The following is an 18223-nucleotide window of genomic DNA, read 5'->3' as shown; positions in this document are numbered from 1 at the left end:
TGAGCTGTTTGTATATTTTGGAAACTAAGCCCTTGTCAGTCACATCATTTGCAAATATTTTCTCCCATTCCATAGGTTGTCTTTGTTTTGTTTATTTTGCCAGGCAAAACCTCTAAATTTAATTAGGACCTATTGCTAATTTTTGGTTTTATTTCCATTACTCTAGGAGACAGATCTAAAAAAATATTGCTGTGATTTATGTCAAACACTGTTCTGCTTATGATTTCCTCTAGGGATTTTAGAGTATCCAGTCTACATTTAGGTCTTTAATCCATTTTGAGTTTATTTTTATATATGGTGTTAGAGAATGTTCTAATTTCATTTTTTTACATGTTTTTTTTACATCCAGTTTTCCCAGCACCATTTATTTGAAGAGACTGTCTTTTCTCCATTGTATATTCTTGCCTCCTTGTCATGGATTAATTGACCATAAGTATACCACATGTTGTAGCAATTCTGAATGAAAAATCTACTGACTACTTATATGAATTTTAACAGCCCTCAGTTATTTGTGCCAATTGAATTTACACATGCACAAATTATTTATAAAAATATTTCTTTAGACACCAGAGCCATTTTTAACTTAATTATTTTTTTCTTGTAGGTCCTATTATTTCTTTGCTCCTTAAAATACAAAGAACTTCACTTGAAATGATGTCACTTTTGCTTGTGCAGTTTCAGTCCATCCAACAGCACATCTGGAGTGGAAGAAAAAGGCAGACAAAATGTTCCTTTCTGGTAATAATAGGTTTATGCAATGCAGGCATGTGAATTATTTGTGCAGCGCATACAGTCAATATATCTGTTGACAATGTTAATGAATTCTCTCTTCCAGATTGCATTTTAAAGTGCAGGATTGAAGTATTAAAACATTTCTATTATAATGTCAGGCAATACAATAATATTACACTTTACATATTTAAGGTGCTAGAAGATCTACAAAAGTACTTCATGTGTATGATCTCATCAATATAACTTAGAGGTTTGAACATGGTGATAGAGAAAAATTACATACTAGATATAGAAGGAATGTACATCAACATAATAAAGGTTATATGACAAACCCACAGCTAACATTATACTTAATGGTGAAAAGTTGAAAGCTTTTCCCATAAGATCAGGAATAAAAAAAATGTCCATTCTCACCAATCTTATTCAACATAGTACTAGAAGTCCTAGTCAGAACAATTGGGCAAGAAAAGAAATACAAGACACCCAAATTGGAAAGGAAGAAGTAAAACTGTGTTTATTTGCAGATGACACGATACTTTTATACAGAAAACCCTAAAGACTCTACAAAAAAACTGTTAGAACTAATCAATAAATTCAATAAAATTGCAGAATTCAAAGTCCATATACAAAAATAAGTTTTATTTCTGTAATTAACAACAAACGATAAAAAATGTTACAGAAACAATCCCACTTACAATAGCATCGAAAAGAATAAAATCAGTTGAACATCAGTTCAGTTGCTTAGTCATGTCCGACTCTTTGTGACCCCATGAACCGCAGCACGCCAGGCCTCTCTGTCCAACACCAACTGCCAGAGTCCACCCAAACCCATGTCCATTGAGTCAGTAATGCTATCCAACCATCTTATCCTCTGTCATCCCCTTCTCCTCCTGCCCCCAATCCTTCCCAGCATCAGGGTCTTTTCCAATGAGTCAGTTCTTCACATCAGGTGGCCAAAGTATTGGAGTTTCAGCCTTAGCATCAGTCCTTCCAATGAACACTCAGGACTGATCTCCTTTAGGATGGACTGATTGGATCTCCTTGCAGTCCAAGGGACTCTCAAGAGTCTTCTCCAGCACCACAGTTCAAAAGCATCAATTCTTTGGTGCTCAGCTTTCTTTATAGTCCAAATCTCACATCCATACATGACTACTGGAAAAACCATAGCCTTAACTAGATGGATCTTTGTTGACAAAGTAATGTCTCTACTTTTTAACATGCTGTCTAGGTTGGTCATAACTTTCCTTCCAAGGAGTAAGCGTCTTTTAATTTCATGGCTGCAATCACCATCTGCAGTGATTTTGGAGCTCAAAAAAATAAAGTCAGCCACTGTTTCCCAATCTATTTGCCATGAAGTGATGGGACCAGATGCCATGATCTTAGTTTTCTGAACGTTGAACTTCAAGCCAACTTTTTCACTCTCCTCTTTCACTTTCATCAAGAGGCTCTTTAGTTCTTCTTCACTTTCTGCCATAAGGGTGGTATCACCTGCATATCTGAGGTTATTGATATTTCTCCCGGCAATCTTGATTCCAGCTTGTGCTTCATCCAGCCCAGCGTTTCTCATGATGTACTCTGCATATAAGTTAAATAGGCAAGGTGACAATATACAGCCTTGACGTACTCCTTTTCCTATTTGGAACCAGTCTGTTGTTCCATGGCCAGTTCTAACTGTTACTTCCTGACCTGCATACAGGTTTCTCAAGAGGCAGGTCAGGTGGCCTGGTATTCCCATCTCTTTCAGAATTTTCCACAGTGTGTTGTGATCCACACAGTCAAAGGCTTTGGCATAGTCAATAAAGCAGAAATAGATGTTTTTCTGTAACTCTCTTGCTTTTTCAATGATCCAAATATTCTTGTTTATTAAAGAGTAGAATACTTAGAAATAAATCTAACCATGGAGGTGAAAGATCTATATACTGACAACTCTAAACTACTTATGAAAGAAACTTAAGAAGCCTCAAGGAAGGAAAATATTCTATGTTAATAGATTGGAAGACTTAAATTGTTTATATATCCAAACTACCCAAAGCAATCTATAGATTCAATACAATCCTTACCAAAATTTCAATGTAATTTTTCACAGAAATCTAAAAAAAAAATCCTAAAACTTGTATGGATCCACAAAAGATCTCAAATTAACCAAAGCAATTTTGAGAAATGAGAACAAAGCTGGAAGCATCACACATCCTGATTCAAACTATATTACAAAAATATAATAATCAAAACAGTATAGTATTGACACAAAACCACACATATAGATCAATGGAACAGAGTAGAGAGCCTAAAAATAAAGTGACACATTTATAATCAATTAATTTTTAAAAAACTAAGAATATTCAGTGGAGAAAGGATAGTTTCTTCAATAAAGGATGCTAGGAAAAATGGATTCCACAAACAAATGAAACCGAATGCTCCTTTTCTGCATATACAAAAATCAATTCAAAACAGATACAGACTCAAATTTAAGACCTGAAACTGTAAAATTCCTAGACAACATAGGGAGTAAGTTCCTTGACTTTGGTCTTAACAATGTTGTTTTGAATTTGACACCAAAAGCAAAGATAACAAAAGCAAAAATAAACAAATGGGACTATATTATACTATCCTATCCTATCCTATCCTATCCTATACTATACTATACTACACTATAGAAGCTAAAAGGTTTCTACACAGCAAAGGAAACCATCAACAAAATGAAAAGGTAACCTACAGAATGAGAGAAAATATTTGCAAACCACATATCTGATAAGGCAGTTAATATATAAAATATATAAGGAATTCATACAACTCAGTAGCAAAACCCCCAAACAATCCAATTAATGGTCAGAAGATCTGTATGGGAATCTTTCCAAAGAAGGCATACAGATGGACAACTAGTATATTAAAGATGCTCAGTACCACTAATAATCAGGTCAATGCAAATCAAAAGCATAGTGAAATATCACCTTACAACAGTTACAATGGCTATCATTAAAAAGACAAGAAGTAAATGTTGGGAAGAATGTGGAGAAAAGGGTACTGTTGGTGGGAATGGAAGTTGATGCCATCACCTTGGAAAACAGTATGGAGATTCCTCAAAAAAAAAAATAAAGAACTATTATGTGATCCAGCAATCCCACTTCTGGATACATATGCAAAGGAAAGAAAATTACTTTCTTGAAGATATATCTGCCCTCCTATGTTCATTGAGGCTTTATTTACAATAGTCAAGATATGGAAGCAACTTAAGTATCCATCAATGGATAAATAAGATATATATATATACACACATGAATATTATATATATAAATATTATTCAATTATGAGAAAGAAGAAAATCCTGTCATTTGTGACATGGGTGGACCTTGAGGGCATTTTGTTAAGTTACATAAGCCAGACAGTGACAAATACTGTATGATATTACTTATCTGTGGAATCTTTTAAAAAATCAAACTCACAGAAACAGAGAGGTTTCCAGGGGCTTGTGGGGTGGAAGAAATAGGAAGCAGTTGGTAAAAGGATACAAGCTTTAAGAGCTACAAGATGAAAAGTGCCCTTAATAGATTCTAAGGCTGAAAAGGCAGAGTAGAACTTAGCTACTTAAGAACACAGTTCTTTGTACATCAAATAAAAATAAATAATACGATTATGTGCGGTGCATATTCCATTCAAACACTCTGTGAGGTGTAGTAACAAAATAAAGTAATCCAAACATGCATATAGTTGAATTCTAGGGCTAGATGAGCACCAGCATGCATGGAGAGGTGTGTGCTCCGGGAGGAAGAGAAGAATAGGGGTGTCTAAGTTTGCTGGGGCCGTCATAACAAAATACCATGATAATGTGGGTTAAATAACAGAAATTTGCTTTCTCACAGTTCTGGAGGCTGGAAAGTCCAAGATGAAGGTCTGGCAGGGTATAGTTTCTGAATTAGAGCTCTCTTCCTGGTTTGCAAATGGCCCTTTTCTCACTGTCGGAGAAGGCAATGGCAACCCACTCCAGCACTCTTGCCTGGACAGTCCCATGGACAGAGGAGCCTGGTAGGCTGCCGTTCACGGGGTCGCTAAAAGTTGGACACGACTGAGCATCTTCACTTTCACTTTTCACTTTCATGCATTGGAGAAGGAAATGGCAACCCACTCCAGTGTTCTTGCCTGGAGAATCCCAGGGATGGGGGAGCCTGGTGGGCTGCCATCTATGGGGTTGCACAGAGTCGGACACGACTGAAGCGACTTAGCAGCAGTAGCTTTTCTCACTGTGTCCTCATGTGGTTGAGAAGAGAGAGAGTTCTGGTGTCTCTTCCTTTTCTCACGAGGATACCTACTTTATTACATTAGGGCCCTACCCTTATGACTTCATTTAACCTTTATCACCTCCTCACAGGCCCTGTTTCAAACATAAGTTATGCTAGAGATTAGTGTTTCAACGTATTAATTTTGGTGGAACCCAAACACCCAGTCTATAACAAGAGGTAAAGAGATAGGGTGGGTATGGGTAACTATAGCATGAAAAGGTCTACTCTCTGGCCAATAGTTATTTAAATACATTGTATTTTTCACTTATATAATTTCTAATTTGTTGTCTGTATAGATTCTTCACTTACATATCAAATTCCTGCAAGGAACCAAATCACAAAGAAAAATACAAATTATGGAGATTACACTGAAGAAGAGAAAAAATATGAAGCCAGTGACTATGAGAAAGGAAACACATTTGTATGAGAATATAGACATTTCACATAAAATGCCACCTATATTTACTTGTATAATAACAATGCATTTTTGAAAGTCAAATTTTCTGTAAAAATTTCAGATAGAATGAATCGCTCTTTCCGAATTTCCAAAAACTAGGCAAATTAGGATCTAGTTTTTTAAAACAGTATTGTCCTCATTTAAGAGCCTATCTTATTCATATGATGACCAAATATCATCTCAGTTGATAAGAATAATCAAATGATAAAGTAAGTGTTTCTCTGTGATAAATTTTTTGAAAGGCATCATGGAGGAAGTGAAAAAGGCTGAAGGCATGATTCATGCAGTGAAGAAGATCAGCATTTTAAATGAATGTAACCTATTTCACAAAGAGGTAACTTGGCATAACATTCTTTATATATTCCAGGAATCAATAAAATCACTTGCGATTGGATACTGCGCTTTACTGTGTTCAGTAGCTCAGCCGTGTCCACCTCTATGTGACCCCGTGGACTGTAGCCCTCCCTGCTCCTCCGTCCACGGGGATTCTCCAGGCAAGAATACTGTGGGTTGCCATGCCCTCCTCTCACTGATCTTCCCAACCCAGGGATCAAATCCAGGTCTCCCATGTTGCAGGTGCAATTGGATACTACTTGCAAAATATTGCTGATAGGTAATCATTAAGGCAATCTGTTATTTGCCATACAGATAAGCGAAAAGTCTGCAGTTAGTGAACCAGCTTGAGAAATGATTAAGGCTGATCCATCTACATTGCATTGCAGTAGACACAGTTATAAACTGACGTACATCATCCCAGTTTTAAACAGACTGTCCAAGTATATGTCTGAGGGTGAATGTAGAGCAGTAGAAAGATGGAGGAAGAAAGCTTGATTAGGATAGCTCATTTAAGAAATATCTTGGCTTGGTCCATTTTCAAAATTCTGGTGTCTCTTTTAGAAAAAAACTTTTTGTTTTATATTGGAGTATAGCCCATTAATGATGCTGTGATAATTTCGAGCAAAGGGACTAAGACATACATATATATTCATTCTCTCCCAAACTCTCCTCCCATCAAAATTCTAGTGTCTCTTGAAAATGGTCATCCCCAGGCTATCTGTAGGTGAGGTAGTCCAAGAGGGCCTGTGAATGAAATGTCCAACACTAGGCACACACAAGGGCTTGTTTACAAATGGCTAATGTCAGGCCATTGCTGAAGGTGCCAAGCCTGTGGCAATCACTTTGTGAAGTGTCTCTGGTACAACCTATGTTCAAATTATCTGGTTTCAAGTTGGGCCTTTGGAAATGCCATATACTGTTTTCCATTTTCAAATATGCTAATTCTTGAAAATCATCTTGAAAGAGAAACCACCAACCAAACATATACTGTGATCACTCTGTAAGTGGGCATCTCCAGAGAAGGTTTTTGGTATCACTCTACAGAGTGGTAGCCCTGAAAGTGGTTCAGTGTAGCTTTTAGCACTATGATTACATGGCCTCTCTTCTCAGGCAGGGTGACAGATGCTTTACCCAACCATTGTCTCCTTTTAACACTTTAAAATTGGGTTGTACATCCATCATTCAGACAGGTTCCCTTGGACTCCTGAGGCCAACATTTTGACTTCTCAGATTATCACCCAATGAGATCTTATCAGTGAATTAATGGCAAGCATTACTGGCATGTACCTGGAATGTATCTTCATTTTTTCCTTTGTAAAACAGTAATCCAAGTATGTTCCTAAAGCACACATGATGGGCTCTGCTTTAGGCCTTCTAGGTAAAGACCATCTCTCAGAGGATTTATTTTCTTAAAATGAATTCTGCCATTACAAAGAACCAGTCCTAGGGGTCTTGGAATATTTTACAGATTATTGTCTGTATGGACAGAACACCCAACTATTTAAGTGATGTTGTTTCAAGGATAATAAAAATTGTCATTGACTGAATTTCTTCAAACCTAAGACACATAGCAATTTTAAGAAGCACAATTATCTTATCCCCTAATATGTCAGTATTTATTTTCTATAAACAAGGACATTCTTTTACATAACTGCGATACAATCATGAAATCAGGAAATTAACATTGATACATTATTGCCTTCTAATTCTTAGATCTCACTCAAGTTTGCCAAGTATTCCCAATGTGTCCTTTATTATAAAATTATCCAGTTCAAATCATGCATTGCATTTTTTTAAAAAAAAATCTCTGGCCATGTTGCGGCATGTGGGATCTTAGTTCCCTGGCCAACGATCAAACCCGTGCCTCCTGCATTGCAAGTGTGGAGTTTTAACCACTGGACTTCCAGGGAAGTCCCACATTGCATTTAATTTATTGTTTCTCTTTTAGTTTTCTTAGTGGATCAGCCTTTCACTGATGTTCATTTACCCTGGAAGATTATAGGCCACTTATTTTGTAGAATATCTCTCAATTTGAGCTTGACGTTAATCATACTGCTTCAAGATTAGATTCAGAACATGCATCTTTTGTGAGACTATCACAGAGATGATGCTGTTATTACTGCTCCTGTCAAGAGGCACATGATTTATATTTGTCCCATTACTAATAGAATCTATGTTAATCACCCAGTTAAGGTGGTGAGTGAGATTTTTGCACTGAAAAGTTACCCTTTTTTGCTTTCTTTAATTAGTACGTATTTTGCGAGGAACTGCAATGAGAGTATGTAAATAATCCATTCTTCATCAAATGTTATAATCTATCACTATAATTTACTTTGATGCCTGGTTTTTCCTAGATTTGGCAAGTGGGAGCCCCTTCAAGCTGACTCTTATGGCCTTTTGATAGGCCCCCTTTATTCTTTGAAGATTTCCTTAGTTTTTGACACCCACAAAATGTTCTAAACATTTTGTACTTACGTGTCCCAACTTGGAATCTGCTATTTCTCCATGGGACTGGTTCCTGTAAGTAGAAAATAATTTTTAGAGGCCAAGTTCTGGATGTTAGGTGTGCTCATTAATGTTGGGGTATTGCTGACCTCAGGAACTCTCAGTAGGCATATATGTAGGTATATACACGCACCTAAATTTATTTCTATATTTATCTCTACATATTGAAAACCATGAATTTTCACTGATACTTCTAATCTGAATCCAACACCACAAGGTTCATCCTAGCTTTTCCCCTTTCCATATTTATAATTTCCTTTTCCCACAATGAAAAATCTGACTTCCATTATTGTTATGTATTTATTTCATCAATTTCCCAATCAGTTTTCCAACTCCATTGCCAATTTCTCCCCTGCATTGATATCTTCTTTCTCTGCTTGGGCTCTGATACCTCTTATAGGACACCACTCCACGTAAACACTCTTCTCAACCTTCCCAGGTGCTGTCTGATTCCCTATGCCTTGCTAGCCCCTACCACACACCTGCATAGATGCCTTTATCAGGCCTGTTGAACATCAAAATCCTGTACTATGCCCCCAACATGCCCTCAATGCACACATACTCTTCATATCACCTGGGCTCCAAAATCCCACAATTGGCCAAAACTCTTGTGTGGATACTCTCCTCCTCTGCTAGTTTCTGACACTCCAAGGACCACTCTCACGATGGAATGCTCTCCTTACCCCATTTAGAATCTGACAGGCTTGCCAACCAGTCCTCTACACAGAAGTCCCCTTCATCCTATTTGCCCACAGTGATTCCCCCAACTTCTTTTCTCACAGCCAGTATAAACCTTAGCTTCACCCTACAGGATGGTTTCATGATTAGCCCAGAGTATGCATTAATATCTCCCCCTTCAATTCTCAGAAGTGTTCTTCACTTCAGTTCAGTTGCTCAGTCATGTCCAACTCTTTGCAACCCCATGAACTGCAGCACGCCAGGGTTCCTGGTCCATCACCAACTGCTGGAGCTTACTCAAACTCACGTCCATTGAGTCGGTGATGCCATCCAACCATCTCATCCTCTGTCGTCCCCTTCTCGTCCTGCCTTCAATCTTTCCCAGCATCAGGGTCTTTTCCAAAGAATCTCTGCATCAGGTGGCCAAAGTGTTGGAGTTTCAGCTTCAACATCAGTCCTTCCAATGAATAGTCAGTACTGATTTCCTTTAGGATGAACTAGTTGGATCTCCTTGCAGTCCAAGGGACTCTCAAGAGTCTTCTCCAATACCACAGTTCAAAAGCATCAATTCTTTGGTACTCAGCTTTCTTTATAGTCCAAATCTCACATTCATACATGACCACTGGAAAAACCATAGCCTTGACGAGACTAATCTTTGTTGGCAAAGTAATGTCTCTGCTTTTTAATATGCTGCCTAGTTTGGTCATAACTTTCTTTCCAAGAAGTAAGCGTCTTTTTATTTCATGGCTGCAGTCACCATCTGCAGTGATTTTGGAGACCCCCAAAATAAAGTCTGCCACTGTTTCCTCATCTATTTCCCATGAAGTGATGGGACCAGATGCCATGATCTTAGTTTTCTGAATGTTGAACTTTAAGCCAACTTTTTCACTCTCCTCTTTCACTTTCATCAAGTGACTCTTTAGTCCTTCTTCTTTTTCTGCCATAAGATTGGTGTCATCTGCATATCTGATATTTCTCCCGGCAATCTTGATTCCAGCTGTGCCTCATCCAGCCCAGCGTTTCTCATGATGTGCTCTGCATATAATTTAAATATACAGGGTGACAATATACAAGATGAAGTGTTCTTGGAGAACAATAAACTGTATGTATACGTCAACATACAACATAAGAGTATATGTATAATCAACTTATGTACCAGTTAACCTGGGAATGCTTTTTTTGAGCAGTGTTTGTAGATGCCCTGAGGGCAAAATTTTGTCTTTTCTGCCTCTCCTAGTTGTAAGGAATATGTTAGTTGACTTAACATTGCTACAATAAGCTGTAGTTATGAAGTAAAAAGAAGTAAATTTCTCTCAGTACAGGATTGATTAAATAAATCATAGTATACACATATGGAGGAATATGGAGTTATTAAAAAAGAAATGAGGTAGATTTATAATACTGACATTGAAATACATCTAAAATGTATATTCTGTTAAACAGAAAAATCAAGGTACAAAACAGTTTTATAGCATGATCTCATTCCTATCAAAAAATATTTTTTGCCCATATATGTATGTGCAGAGACAGAGAAATGGCAAGACATGCTGCTATATTAAAATAGGTTATTTTTGAGAGGCTGCCGTTCTTGGTAATTTTTACTTTTGATTTTATACAATTATGTACCATGCAATTTTATATAAAAATCATGGATTTCTTCTATAATCAGGAGAAAATGATAGAAATACTGTTTTAAAATGCTATGCTATGCTAAGTCGCTTCAGTCGTGTCCGACTCTGTGCGACCCCATAGACGGCAGCTCACCAGGCTCCGCCGTCCCTAGGATTCTCCAGGCAAGAATACTGGAGTGGGTAGGATTTAATGTGGGTATCATCTCTCCTAAGCTCCTGGGTATGATGTAACCTAATTGTGGGAATGGTGTTAATGTGTATTGGGGCAGGGGAGATGGGAGACAGGAAAGGAAAGGAGATAGAAGAGAGTTCACAACTTGGTTTTCCTTGAGATATTCTTAGGCGCTCTCATTTTTCCTTATAGTAAGAGACCTGCTTGGTTATCTGGGTATCCTCACAGCAAATTTAAAACATAACTCTTAGCAAAAAGAAAATGTTGACCTCTAAGGAAGGGGCTTGGGTCTTAAGAAATAGTATAGATTTTGCCTGTGCAAAGTAATATTAGTATGTGAAGGATCTAATTTTATATTTTAGTTCAAATTAATTTTACTCTAAAAACAGTTAAGCAGTACTGCTATCATTGATATGGCTTTAAATGTATTTTACAGAAATCTTTTAAAGGAAAGCACTTGAAATGGGGACATGCCTATTTCTGGTAAGTAGCTCTGTGCATAAAATGGGCTATGACTAGCAATAGGTCTTTTTTTCTGCCCTGTTCCCCTAGAGTTTACACATTTTATATTTTCTGTTTCAATTTAAGATTACATTATTTAAAAAATTTACATACACACACACACACACACACACACCATATCCACATTTTGCCTTGTTCCAAAAGAGATTTGTGGCAGTAGTGCCTGTCTGGTCAAGTTCAGTTTTTCTAATTGGTCTTTCCTTTAAATATATACACCTGCCATTAGCACTTTGTTAATATTAAGTGCATTAATAAGATTAATTGTAATCTATGTCAGGATCACTTTTTGCTACAAGTTTTTCTCTCATTATAAAAGTGAATAATGTACATTTTAGAGGATCATGAAAACACAGAAATATGATGAAGAAGAGAAAAAACACCTCTTAATTCCACGATTCATAAGACAGCCTTGTTAACATTTGTTTGTATTCTGTTCCACTCACGTTTTCTATGCTTTTTTCATGTGATTGAAATGATATATTGTTCCATTTTTCCTTTTACACTTAACCTTATAACAACATTTCCATATTTTTTTTACAAAACTCTTCATAAATATAATTCTTAATGACTATAGAGGATTCTGCCATATGTTATACCATAATTTACTTAAGCATTTCTGCTTATTCCAATTGCAAATCACACTGTAATAAATATCTTTGCATATAAAACTTTTAAAAAATTAGGCTATTTTGTTAGAATCACTTTCTAGAAGTTGGGTGAAGATAATGAACGTTTTTAAGGTTCTTGATATAAATTGCAAAATAGCTTTTCAGAATAGCACTGTATATCAGGTCACATATTATCGTGAGCCTTCTTAGCAGTAATTTAAGATGCATATCAACATAATGCTTATGTAATCAGTGCCTTAAACTCTTTATTATTATGTGGAGGAACTAATATGCAAGTTGCTGTTACTAAGCCATGTTCGACTTTTTGCGACCCCATGGACTGCAGCACACTACGCTTCTCTGTCCTCCAACATCTCCTGGAGTTTGCTCAAATCATGTCCATTGAGTTGGTGATGCCATCCAACCATTTTGTCCTCTGTCGTCCCCTTCTCTTTCTGCCTTCAATCTTTCCCAGCATCAGGGTCTTTTCCAAAGAATCTTTGCATCAGGTGGCCAAAGTATTGGAGTTCAGCTTCAGCATCAGTCCTTCCAATGTATATTCAGGGTTGATTTCCTCTAGAATTGACTGGTTTGATCTTCTTGCTGCCCAAGGGACTCTCAAGAGCCTTTTCCAGCACCACAATTCGAAAGTATCAATTCTTTGGTGCTCAACCTTCTATATGATCCAACTCTCACATCCGTACATGACTACTGGAAAAACCATAGCGTTGACTAGACAGACCTTTGTTGGCAAAGTGATGTCTCCACTTTTTAATATGCTGTCTAGGTTTGTCATAGCGTTCCTTCCCATGAGCAAGCTTCTTTTAATTTCAGGGCTGCAGTCACCATCTGCAGTGATTTGGTAGCCCAGGAAAATAAAATCTGTCACTGCTTCCACTTTTTCCCCTTCTATTTGCCATGAAGTAATGGGACTGGGTGCCATGATCTTAGTTTTTTTTAGTGTTGAGTTTCAAGCCAGCTTTTTCACTCTCATCTTTCACCCTCATCAAAAGGTTCTTTAGTTCCTCTTCACTTTCTGCTGTTAGAGTGGTAACATCTGCATATCTGAGGTTATTGATATTTCTCCCAGCAATCTTGATTCCAGCTTGTGATATGCAAGTAATGCAAGGCAATGTACAGAATACTGTCTAGGTTTGTCAGTGTACAAATCAATGTACAGAATGAGAAATATTAATTTTTATTTGTCAAAAAACAGCATTATTAATACATAGCAGTATATCCTTATTATTACCACTGAGTTAAAATAAGTCATTTAAAGAAAAAGTATGTATAGTTTTTAGTATACATGTACTAATCAAGATTGTGAAATAATTCATATCCATATCCATATCATTTTGTTATTGTTTAATTACCCAGTCGTGTCTGACTCTTTTGCAACCCATGGATTGGGATTTTTCCAGGTAGGAATACTGGAGTAAGTTGCTATTTCCTTTCTCTAGGAGATTTTCCTGATGCAGGGATTGAATCCATGTCTCTTGCCTCCATCTCCTGCATTGCAGGCGGATTCTCTACTGCTGAGCCACTGGTGAAGCCCATATCATGAGTGAAGAAAAAAAAATTTTTTTTACTCTGGTTTCACACTAGATATTTAAATAAATGGAGTTTAATGACTTGACAAAAAAAATATAGTTGAAATCAACCAACATGAAAGAAGTCTACATAGGTCAATATTTTACAGGACTTTTGTGTTTTGGAGGGGTTTTATGTAAATTTGAATTCATTGGATGTATTCTCCTTCCATTTCTCTTACCTGCCTGCCCTCTGCTGGATTCCCCAAACTTACTGACATATTAAGCAACTTTACTATGTGTATTTAATAAAATTACATTTGCAGAATACATTTAAGGGAAATGTGTACTAATTCTTTCTATATTTTGCTTATATGTGTTACTAAAGTAAATGATTGATTATAGGTTTTACATTTTAAGTATTCATAAAGTGAGAATTTTAGTTGAATCATTTTGAAGTTTCAGTCCTACCACATACAAAAACATGAGAAAAGAAATGTTGTTAATGTAGGTAATGTCACAGCTTTTCAAAAATTTTCAGGGTTGAGAAGGTGGGTGGGGTAGGAGGGACAATGAAGTAATATCCAATTGGATAGTAAATTTACAAAGTAAAAAAGTATAGAATAATTAACTGATTAAATTCATAATACTATTCCATTAAACTACTGACTTAGATATGATATTCAAAGAATATGGGTTCACTTGATAATAAAATTAGTATTTGTGTGTGCGTGCTTAGTTGTGTCCCATAGTTGTGTCCCTATGGGCTGCAGCTTGCCAGGCTCCTCTCTCCATGGGATTTTCCAGGCAAGAACAATGGAGTTGCCATTTCTTCCTCCAGGGGATCTTCCTGATCATGGGATCAAACCCACATCTCCTGCATTTTCTTGCATTGGCAATTGAATTCTTTACTGCTTAGCCACCTGGGAAGCCTGAAAATGTAGTACTTATTATATATAAACTCATGAATCATCACAGCAACCTATGAGATATGTACTAGTAGTCTCCATTTTATAGTTGAGGAAATGAAGACCTGGAGAGGTTAAGTAACTTCCACAAGTTTACCAGCTAGTAAGTGATGGAGCTGGTGTCCTAATCCAGGCTTTTTGGCTCCATGTTCTTTTCCTAACCGCTGTGCTTGACTGCTCATCTCAGTATTACTTCTTGCAAAATTTTTGAATTATAGACTTACTCTTATCCTGACCTTAGAAATAATAAGTCAAAACTAAGAGTTGTTAGGTGAATTTCCTAAAGCACCAGAATTACATATGCTAATTGAATCCTCTAAAAAGATACAAAGATTAAAGATCTATCTGTCTTTTTTAGAAGGCTAGCTGCCATAAAGGAAGATAATTTTGTAATTCCTAAGGGCTCTAAATGTCCCTCCTTTAATTGAGTTTTGTGATAGAAATGAATTATTTGACATCCTAGAGCATCTTCTGTGCTAATTTTAATAGCTGTAGTGACACAATTCTATCTTAAATTTTGTTAATTGACAAAAAGATATGGTGTTGTGTGCATATTTTGTTGATAGAAAATCATGGAAGAGAGTGATAATTAAACAGAAATCTTCTGTGGTCACTCAAATTTGAAAGGAAAAAAATAATTGATTTCTTATTTCCAGAATTACCTGGTGAATCCACAGAACAGTCAGGTGCTGTTTTTACCACAACCTTATACTTGTGTCAAGGATATTCTGGAGTGGGAAAAAAGACAAATGATCAAACCTAATTTTCCCTCTCCTAATGACCTGAAAATTGAAGTAACAGAAGTGCTATTTTAAAAAATAGCCTTAAAATGTGGTTGAGATCTAGAAGTTAGGCAAAGGCTATAAGCAGTTAAAATAATGGGGTATTTATTGTGTGGCATATGCAATAGGAAGGTCAGAAATCATCATTGGTGCTTGGGCTGTGAGAGTCAAAAATGTTGGAATGTGGGAATCACAGATACAATTGGATGTCAAAAGTCTTGGGACATGGAAATAAAAGTTAAAATATAGGAATCAAAACCTTTAGGAATTAGCACAAAATGGCATGATGAAGGTATCAAAGATTTTAACATTTAGGAGTTGAGCTGTGGGGATGAGGATGTGTGGGTTCTGGATAAGCTATGAAAATCAAGTGGTGTGAAGTATGGAAGATGCAAATAGCCTAGTCATAATGAATTAGCTTATGCTGGATTAGACCTCCTGTAGGAAACAATTACAAAAATAGGACAAATATACATAAATATATATATATATTTAACACTCATATTACATATACAACAACTATAAAGAAACAAATACATATTTAAATTATTTAACAATATTTAACAATAATTTGACATATATTAACAACTATACACATTATATATATACATATATGCTAAGTCGCTTCAGTCGTGTCCGACTCTGTGCGACCCCATAGACGGCAGCCCACCAGGCTCTGCCATCCCTGGGATTCTCCAGGCAAGAACACTGGAGTGGGTTGTCATTTCCTTCTCCAGTATATATATATACATATATATACATATATATGTGTGTGTATATATACATAAAACAACTGTTTGAAGACACTAGAGAACAACCAACAACAGCAGGACTTGGTTGGCTTCGATCCTTGAGAGCATGAAAGTACTAAGGACAAGACCCAGATTTAACTCAGCTCTTTTCATCCCTTCCTCCCCCTCCAAAGAATTTTTCAGTTGGCACAAGGATTAACAGAGCTAAACAGACAGCAGTAATCTCAGTAGGCTAGGAGCAGACATGGGAGTCTGAGAACAAAAGGAGCTGAGATTTGAGGGACAAATTTCTAGAGAGGAGCAAACTGCAGAGATGTGAGCCCCAAAATCTGTGTACAGATTTCCCTCAAATCATCAGTCAGTTCTTAAGATGTATACCTGTTGGGAGAGACTTTAAGAAGCTTAGCAGAACAGCAGCATCTAAAGAGTTGAACAGAGATTTTAGCAGTTGCACAGAACTGGGGAGACAGGAATTAGGAGTTCAAGCCCATAGGATGAAGGTGTCTTAATAAACATCCCAGGCTTTTAGCTATAAGATCAGTTGAGTACCATGACCTAGGAATCAGGGTAAAACTGAAATAAATCTGAATTTAAAAGCCAAGTCTCAATAGGATTCAAGTGATCCTCTGGTATTCTATCTGCCTACTACAATAAAAATAACTTTCTTCTATGGAGAAAGTTCATATCATCCAGAACTTCTACAGTTTTTTCTGCCACACTGACATTCAATAAGAAATCATGAGACAAGCTTGAAAAAACAGGACCAAATTATAGAAGACAGGAGGACCCACATATTGACTCGGGTATTGTAGATATCAGATAGGGACTTTAAATAATATCATTAAAATGTTCAAGAAAATAGAGGAATGATAAATTTCACCAGAACCTTTGAATCTATTCAAAGAATGGAAGGGGAGGTGTCAAATGAAAATTCTGAAACTGAAAATATTATAACTTAAATTAAGAATTCAATAGATGGGTTGTATACCAGCTCAGACAGAGCAGAATAGAGTTTCTACTGACTTGAGTGAAAGGTCAGTAAAAAATATGCAGATGAACCCACAACAAGAAAAGAAGACAAAAATACAAAAAGGAGTATAAGAGACATGGAAAACTCTATGAAAGGTTTAACATACATGTAATTGGAGTTCCAGAAAGAGAAGAATGGGACAGAAGCAGTTATTTAAAGAAATATTGACCAAGAATTTTCAGAAATTAGTAAGAAAAAATCAGATATCATATTTAAGAAGCTTTATGAATCCCAAGCAGGTTTCAGACACACACACACACACACACACACACACACAAACACACACACCACACTTACAGTTACATCACACTCAAAATGCTGAAGACCAAAAAGAGGAAAAATTTTAAAGCAGCCAGGGGTGGGAGAAGGAGACATATTACCTTCAAAGGAGCAAAAATCAGACTGACAGCTAATTTATGAATAGAAATAATGGCAATCAGTAATCAAGAGAAAGGCATTTTATAAGCGCAAAAAAAATTTTAATGTCAAAATAGAATTCTATACCCAGCAAAACTATCCTTCAAAAAAATGTACGTGAAATAAAGACGTTTTCATGTTAATAAAAGCTGAGAGAATTTGCCACTAGTAAACCTGAACTATATGAGGTATTACAGGAATTTTTCACTCTAATGTACAATGACCCCAACTGGAAGTGTCAAACTTCAAGAGGAAATGAAAAGCATTGGAAAGGAGTGACTTTTACCTACTTTTCAAATAAATTCTCATTTCAGTGGAATTATTTAGTGTAAAATATAAGTTCAGGTTAAATGAAATATAGACAAGAAGTAAGTGAACTAGAATTTTACAACTTGACAATATATAAATACTGTCAGTTTAATTTTAACCAAAAGTTTAAAAAACCTGAAACCTGGGTTCTAGGAGTCAGGGACCAAGGATAGCAGTTGACGTGTAGGAGTCAAAGGTTATGGCTGATTTGTCATTAACAAGCGAGTGTTAGGAGACAAGAAAACTTGTGGAAATAGGGAGTCGGAAGCCGTAGGCAATAGCTGCGCTCTAGGAGTTACGGGTCAAAGAGTCTGTGGGAGATATAGTCAGGACCCATGGCTGGCAGTTGCCCTGTGGTGGTTGTGTCAAGGGGCGAAGGTCTGAAACCACCACCCACCTGAGGTAGCGGCCGTTGAAACTTGAGCGCGGTGGGGGAGGGGGCAGTTTAGATTCCTGAGCCCCCGGTCCCCGCCCCGTCGGGCCCGCCCGCACGCGCTCGCCCCGCCCTGCCGGCCCCGCCC

General features: G+C 36.9%; 1 long non-coding RNA gene across 1 annotated transcript; it reads right to left on the bottom strand.

The window, feature by feature from the left end:
• Positions 1 to 652: 652 nt before the first annotated feature.
• On the bottom strand, positions 653 to 18205 carry LOC145517697 (uncharacterized). Its single transcript, XR_014062271.1, has 3 exons — positions 18100 to 18205; positions 8275 to 8317; positions 653 to 698 (listed from the first exon to the last, which is right to left on the bottom strand). It is a non-coding gene; the product is annotated as an uncharacterized LOC145517697 (long non-coding RNA).
• Between the last annotated feature and the right edge of the window lie 18 nt (positions 18206 to 18223).

The sequence above is a fragment of the Giraffa tippelskirchi genome, chromosome 8 (assembly GCF_054371585.1).
Source record: "Giraffa tippelskirchi isolate mGirTip1 chromosome 8, T2T-mGirTip1v1.2.pri, whole genome shotgun sequence".
Lineage (NCBI taxonomy): Eukaryota > Metazoa > Chordata > Mammalia > Artiodactyla > Giraffidae > Giraffa > Giraffa tippelskirchi.
Note: the sequence above shows the minus strand (reverse complement) of the source record. Positions and strands in the feature narration are given on the sequence as shown.